The 7,809-nt window shown below is 45.3% G+C and overlaps 1 long non-coding RNA gene across 2 annotated transcripts; it reads right to left on the bottom strand.

Moving 5' to 3' along the window:
- Window positions 1–1,609: 1,609 nt before the first annotated feature.
- Window positions 1,610–7,462, bottom strand: LOC124077796 (uncharacterized). Of its 2 annotated transcripts, none has more exons than XR_006846724.2 (4): window positions 6,207–7,462; window positions 5,377–5,638; window positions 2,358–2,503; window positions 1,610–1,868 (listed from the first exon to the last, which is right to left on the bottom strand). It is a non-coding gene; the product is annotated as an uncharacterized LOC124077796 (long non-coding RNA). The 2 variants fall into 2 exon arrangements; XR_006846723.2 differs by having other exon boundaries at window positions 1,610–1,906; window positions 6,207–7,461.
- Between the last annotated feature and the right edge of the window lie 347 nt (window positions 7,463–7,809).

A 7,809-nucleotide genomic window follows, 5' to 3' on the forward strand; every position in this document is an offset into this window, starting at 1 on the left:
AGAAGATCATTTGCAAACAATGAGTACAAGATACAGTAGAACAAAGGAAGGGTGCCCCCCAAATTACTTGGATATATAAAGCCAAATGTGTGTTACAGCTTTCTAGTGGTCACCTGGAAACATCATTCCCTTGTTACATCAACGTTATGATGGTTCAGCATTGGGAGTTTCTCTTTTGAATCCGTGTACAAGCTGTATCAGTTATCTGTTATCATAGCAGAGCTGCATAACAACCACAAAGTTCCAGTGGCATAGGACAAGTATTTATTATTCATCTATCCAGAATGGCCAGCCAAGCAGCTCTGCTGACCTTTATTAGGTTCACTTACATGTCTGGGGCAGTGGGGAGGGTCAGTAGCTTCTTGGTTTATCTAACTGACCTTGGCTGTGAAAATTGGAGCAAAACCACTCAGTTCCACGTGTGTCTCAACCTCCAGCAGGCTAGCCCAGGCATGTTCTCATGGCAATGGCTGAGGTTTGACAGCAAGTGGAAGCATGTTGACCTCAGAGGTCTTAAACTGGTGTAGCCTCACTACCACTGCATTGTACTGACCAAAACAAGGGACAATGCCAGATCAGATTCATGGGACAGGGAAATAGACACCATCATCTTAGTAAAAACTGCAGTCACAGGCAAAGAGATGCAAAGGATACAAGGATGAAGAATCAGGCCATCATTGCAATTCACCACCAACCGTTACCAGAAGAGCAGGCTCTAACTTACATCCTTTTGGTTTAACTCTTCTCTCTCACTAGAATCGTTTTCAGATAGTTTGGTTTGTGCCAAAAATTAAACTTTTCCTGAAAAGCCAGATAATTGCCACTCCTGGATGTACGGATGCTACCACGTCTCTTTTAAGGAGCTTTAAGCAACTGCTCATACAGGGACTCAGGAAGGGAAGTGCCCGACACTTGTTGGATAAATAAAAAGTGTGTTTGCATGTTATAGTACAATGAGCAATAACTAACTATGAAGAGATGCAGATAGTCTCCTCAAATGACCATTTTGACATGGATGCCACATTCTAACAAAATATCCTGAGTTTGTATTTTTTTAAAAATTATCTCTTATATGTAGGACACATTCCTACTATTCAACATTGTCGAGCAGATACTTATATTTATCCTGCTTTTACTTTAGTTTTTTGACTCCAATTTCTAAAATGCACTTCCCAGTCGTTTATCCATTATTTTTCAAATTGTGAAGTCATTCCACAAATATGTTATGTCCTAACTTCATACAGGGTATATTATGGACTGACTTTTCATGGGCTACAGAATGACTCTGGAAAGGGTAACAATGACCTACCTCACAGAATTGTTCTGAGGAGTTACATGATAGATTCCTTGAAAAATAGTCTGCAAATGTGCTTTGTGTAATATTAATTCTTTACATTTCTAGAGTTGACTTTTTCTCAAAGGACTTCAAGCACTTCACATATGGTCAGCCAGATCCTCCCAGTGTAAATTATGCCCCAGGAGTAAGTTAATTGCTTGGTGGGAGGCATTAACTCTTTCAGGTCACTAGGGTTCCTCTTAGAGCACTGTACGAGGGCAGTGATTTGCCAAATAGTACCCCAGCGGCAGCAAAGAATATGTGCAATATAAATTATTCCCAGGGAGTAATTCTGAAACTCAGAAAATCTGGTTTATTATCTCATCTATTCACATAGTATCCCAATGAGGGAGGACAAAAGGAGCAAGAAGTGGGGGGGGGGGGGAGTGGAAAAATAGGTGAGCTAGGGATGCCAGAAATTTCCCAAGCTTCCACAGCTTGTTCAAGGTCAGGGTTCCAATTCAAATTGCTTGATCGTCCAGCATGACTTCTTTCCAATTAGTGCTTCAGGGTTGCTCTCAAGTTGATGTTCCTGCCAATAAGGGCCAGGACTAGGGTGAGGTGAGGTGCCTAGGATTCAAAATTAAGGACTCTAGTCATGGCCCTTGCTAACAAGGGATGGATTAGCTTGAAGCACTCGAGGGTCCACAAAATCCACACTGACTTTTACCACTTGCTTCTATTAAACCCATTAATATTGATGAGGATTCACTAATTGTTTAGTTTTCCCAAGCTGAGGAAAGTGAACAAGGTAACACAGAATAGAAAATAGATCAAATAGATCCTATTTGATCAAATAGTTCATCTATTTCAGTAAGGGGAAAACAGTCCTGATTGAAGTCTGCTTATTATGCAATTAGTACATGCCAAAGAGGTGCCTTGGACATCTGGACTTGAAGGTTCAAATACTGACTCCTTGTCCCAGAATCAATTATCCCCAATGGAAGTATTCTCTCTACTACCACTTGTGAATTCCAATTCTTGAAGAAGCCTCCCACCCCCAACATTTTGCAGCACGCACTAGATGCTCTTCAAAAGAATCAGGACATAGGCATCTTGATTCCCCATGCAAATCCTCTCTCTTTCCTCTTCCACCTTCTCCTCTTGTGTTCTCCTCTTCTTATTCCTCCTCCTCTTTCTTCTCCCCAATGCTTTCGTGATTGTTGTCTAAAAGCCAATCAGAAAATATAATGGCCCTTTAAACAGATTTTTAAAAAAATATATTTAGCACTCTGCTCTACTTGGAGGTTTGCTAGGCTCCAAAAGGGAACAATCAACTTCTTTTCAAACCTGCTCTCCATTTGGCCTGACAGCCACCTCTGCTACCAATAAAGCTTCCAGTTTATTTTTTTCTGAATTTGGATTCACTTATTGTCTCAATAAATTATACTCAATCACAATTTCAAAGAAAGATGACCCAACACCCTCCCACAGACTCCCCCCCCCACACACACACACACATCAGTGAAGTAGTTTTATCCCACATTTACTTGGATGGTAGGGGTGTATCATTTACAAAGTGACCTTGGAAAGGTCACATGACCACGCTGCCTCTGTTGGCTTTCCTGGTAAAATGAGGAGACTGGACTAGAAGTCTCAGGTCCCTTCCAGCTCTGGAATTTCATAACTCTATGAGACCATTTGCATAGTTATAAAATCTGCAGTAAATAATATTTTCACCTGATTGAAGTTTTATTTTTGGAAAAGAGGTGCCTCATAAAGCAATCTCAAGAAATAAAAACAAAATTAGTGGATAATTAGACAATCTGATCGTTATCAAAGAAACTGCTAGAAATCATTGATAACTACCATGCCAATGTCAGACATGATTAATTCTGAAAAACAATTTGCTCCAAAGAATTGGTCTCTTCTCTCTACAGCGCAAAAAGGCCATTAAAGTGCCTTTTCACCCTTTCCTCCCGTTTCCCCACCCCTTGCTTTTCTCCTTTTTAAATGGTCTGAAGGTAAATTTATCTTTTCTTCATGAGCAATAGTATCAGTTGTGAAAATGGCTGTTAAACAGCGAGCAAGCATGGAAAAATCCCTGCCCAATAAAGCAGAGACTTTGAAAAGGAAATTGCCCTGCTTAAGTGATGGATTCTGTTTCAGCCGTCATGACCCAAGATTATGAGGGAGTCCGGGGACATGGGTCCTGCCCTTATAGGCAAAGCAGCTGCAAAGCCCCACTGGGAGCTTGTGAGAACTTTGTGAATGGCCCACCCCAACACCTCCAGAGGCTGCAGTCCCTCCAGGCCAGGGAGGTTGAGCAAGAACATGTGAGCACTTAGCATGAGTCTCCCCCGCTAAACCCCTTTCATCCAACCTGGAGCACCAACTCTCCACCCTTATCTCTGCATACCTACCCCAACCAAGGCCTACCTTGGATTCCACAGCTGCATGATACTTTGAGACTATGGAATCATTTTTTGCCATTTTATTTTTTGCCACTTTATGTTCATGTTTTCTCTGCCCAGGACTGTAAGATCCTGGAGCACAGGGCACCAACTATTTAGACATCTTTCTGTTAGAGATTCGTGAGAAATCCCAATAAAGATAATGACACAGGTGAAACAGAAAATGAGCAGGGCTTTGAAACTCTTTCCTCCTGGAAGAGATGGGATGTGTATCACTTGCTCTTTCCCAACTTCAGGCAGGGTTTTCTAAAGGAAAAGCTGAGATCTGGAGATGAGGTCAGAATTCTTAGATGCTGCTATCCTTGCTTTGTCAAAGGATACTCTGCTACTGAGCCAAAGCAGTGCTGTTGATTGTTCCCTTCAGGACTTGGCCAAGGAGCAACTGCAAATCACACTCATCTTTGTGTCCTTGAGAAGATGGAGCCTCTGAGCTGTGAGAGCCTCCACTTTCAACTTGTGGGATGTGGCAACTGTGACAGCAAGCCATCACCTTGTTCCCAAGACACCAAGTACTTGCTTCTTGTTTACCCATGATTGAGGTAGTGACTTCAAAAAGAACTTGTTCAGCATTCATCTGAACATTGTAATCCTAAAACTAAAAGTTCTTTCAAAACTAGAAATGTTTGCTTTAATTCTAAATTAAATTTTATGGTTTCCTTTAATTAGTGTTAAAGATAATTAGTATTTCAAAATGAATTTATGTTTTCAAAAAGTCTTAGACTATCAAAATATAGTGAGTTTCTTAGTTATGCTTTCAAAAGGAATCATAAAATAATGACACCCTTTGGGGAAAAAATAGAGCTAACAAATAAGGTTAGGGAGCATTTAAAACTGTCAACTCAGGGCTGGGGGTATGGCTCAGCAGTAGAGTGCTCACCTAGCACGTGCGAGGCTCTGGGTTCGATCCTCAGGACCACATAAAAATAAATTAAAGATATTGTGTCCAACTACAACTAAAAAATAAAAATTAAAAACAAACAAACAAAAAAACCTGTCAACTCCTGGACTCCACCCCTCAAGAGATGCTGATTTAATTGTCTTGGGTAGAGTCAAGGTCTGGATATTTTTGGTCATCTTGCCAGAGTTTCAGGGCCCATTGAACATCAGACTACAGTATCTGGGCACCTCATGTACACTTCCATGAAGAGTATATATCACTTTATACTGTACCAAGGATACTTGTGTATATGTCTCCCTTTCCTTATAAATGGTACGCTTATACAGGGCTGGGAGTCATATCTTACTCATCTGAGTCTTAAAGTGAACATGGGCTGTTAAAAGTGCCTTCCATTAACACAGCCTATTCTGAGGACAGTCACTGTAAAGAAGTGGGAAGGAAGTTTCCCAAGAAATAGGGGCCAGGTTCTGTACACTGTGATACCAACAACCTGAACATAGATGATTGGTCCAGGAATAGGCACCTGACCTAAGGTCAGCCACCTACAAGGAGACCCGATACAAAATCTCAGTCCAGCTCAAGCACTTGGTGAGTGCCCAGTGGGGCCAATTAGATCCTTTCACTAAGGAGTTTAGATGTGAGATGAACAGAGAGCTGAGCAGTTGGTCGCAGGAGCAGAAGCCAAAGGAAGCCCAGAGAAAAACAGGGAGAGAGAGGAGCTGAATTACCTTGGTGGTTAAGCCTGTTAGTAGGGCCAGCAGATGCCTGCCACTGAGGGGGCAGCGAGATAACCCAGTCCCAGAGCCGTATCCTGAATGACCTTCCAGTTCCTGAACTTCAATCCAGTTTTCGTGAGGCCTGGCCCAGTGGCCTTTCCGGAAGGCTTTTCAGAGACACGTGGCTGAGTGGTGGAGATTCCGGTCAGCCTTCCTTCCACAGTAAACTCCCATCACTCAAGGTTAAGTCAGTGTATCTTCTCCTTGCAACCCCCTAAAATCCAATCACCACAATTCTCAGGGTCTAGCACTTCGGCCAGCACACAGCTAGTACTAAATAATTGCAGGTGTCTGGACAGCTTGACCATTCCAGTGAAAAGCCTACTTAAAATGAAGAAATCATTCATGATAAAAACACTGTCTTCAAATTCCAAAAACAATGCTAAATTGGAATGAGCATGTCAAGCTTGTTCTGTTCTCTCATTTCCAAACCCATTTACACTGCTACCATAGATCTATCAAAGAAGGAAAAGTCGAATTCCACAGAACAGCGCAAAGAGCATCCTGATTTCAAGTAAGGTATGTTTGGATGACTTGACTTACACTCCACTTAATCTTTTATCACAGTATTGTTGGTGAGAACAATTTCCCGCCCACACTAGCTTCACTGACAAACCTCCAAAGTAGCTGATCTTTGACTTTTAAGAAGTTTAATGTGATCCCCCCACACACACACACACTCTGCCACACACATTCCCCTTGTCTATTGTCTGCATGAGCTACTTGAAGAACACATACTCCCCAACAACGGGGGGGGGGGTGAGTCATAAAATAAAAGTTACCTGGATGTAAACTGAGCCTGTTTACACTTTTCAGGTTCCTAACTAATAAAATAAAAGAAGTCCAACTGAATTCAGGTCCAGTCACTTCCGGAAAACAGGTTTCTGCTTAGCAAAGACATCCTTTAGTTAGTACATTATTTTGAAGGTGGAGCTAATTTCATGCTCCATGTGAATGGAACGTATTTATGGTTATAGCCATGTACAGGGTGTGTAAGGACTTGCCCTCCTCCTGTCCTCTACAAAGGAAGGCTCCTGGCTGCTTCTGGTGGTGAGCTAACCAACAAAAGGAATGCCGAAAAGGTCTCACCTCTCCCACTCAGAGCTCTGAAATGGGGGCTGGGTCTCTGCTCGCTGGAAACTAAGCACCCAACGGGATACAGGCTTAGGTTTTCCATCTCATTTTCGAAAATCTGGATAAACGCAGGTTTTGCCCAACCTCCCCTGACCTCTTCTTGATAAAATGATCTTATGCCTCTGGAATTGGGATTTTGAATGTATGTGCCTACCCCATGTCTGGTATTATATTACAACAGCATGAAAATGGAACCTAGGACTGAGGAGCCGGCCAGCCTCAGAAGCCTTCTTCATTGCCTGCCATGTAATACATGATATGCAAAGCCTCTGACTTCAGCCAGCAGATATTTGGAGACCGTGTTGGCCCTAGCATGGGGACTAAACTAATGTGTGTTTAGGTCAGAAAGCGAATCAGAAAAGCCAGTGGAGGGCACGTCACGAAGTGCGAGTCCTATAAATGCATCCCCACTCGCAGCGTCCCCTGGCAAACACTCGGCTTCCCTCCCTGGGCCGCTCCACATCTCTCCTTCTTGGTGCTAGGAGAACTCCGGCAGACAGCTCCTTGTCTCGCCGCTGCCTTCTACCTGCAGAAAAGACAGAAGGCGAGACAGCCAAGGAGGAAGGAACGCCTTCGACAGGCGCGAGGAAAGCCTAGTGTAGCCTCCACCAGGCAGAGCGCCCTTCCTCCCAGAGCGGGGCACCGAGGCGAAGCCCGGCGCGGGTGCGGCGGCCAAGTTCGGATTGCCCCTTTCTGTTGCTCCAAGCCGAGCTCCGCACATTCCTCTGGATCTACCCGGCAAGGAGAAGGCGCGAGCCCGGCGGCGTCTCCACGCGCCCAGCGCTCTCCCTGCACCCCGGGGAGGGGCGCCTCGCGTCACCCACTCGCACCCAGCGCCTGGCCTTCCGAGCTCCAGCGCCTCCTCTCTGTTCTCCTCTCCCTCCCCCACCGCCGGGCCCGCCACAGCCTCCCGACCCCTCCCCTCTTCGGGCCCCGAGCCTCCCCTCCCCCACACCGGCCCCCAGGCCCGGGCTCCCGACGACCAGCCTGCGCTCCTGGCGCCCTCATGTCTTCAAGGGACTGCCCGCGCGGGTTGACGTGGTGTCTCATTCGGATCTCCAGGCAAGACCTCAGCTCCCGCGGCAGCATCAGACAGGCCCGCCTCACACTCCCAGCCACTGCGCCCCGAGGAGGCGCAGAGTGCGGTGGCTGCCGCTGAGCGGCCCTCAGCGCCAGGGGCCGGTGCAGCCCCAGCCAAGAGCGCCGCTCGCGCAGCCGTGTCACCCCTCACCCAAGGAAGGGGCGGCTGCT

The sequence above is a fragment of the Marmota monax genome, unplaced genomic scaffold (genome assembly GCF_021218885.2).
Source record: "Marmota monax isolate L192 unplaced genomic scaffold, Marmota_monax_Labrador192_F-V1.1 WCK01_AAM20220418_F8-fsc00077, whole genome shotgun sequence".
NCBI lineage: Eukaryota > Metazoa > Chordata > Mammalia > Rodentia > Sciuridae > Marmota > Marmota monax.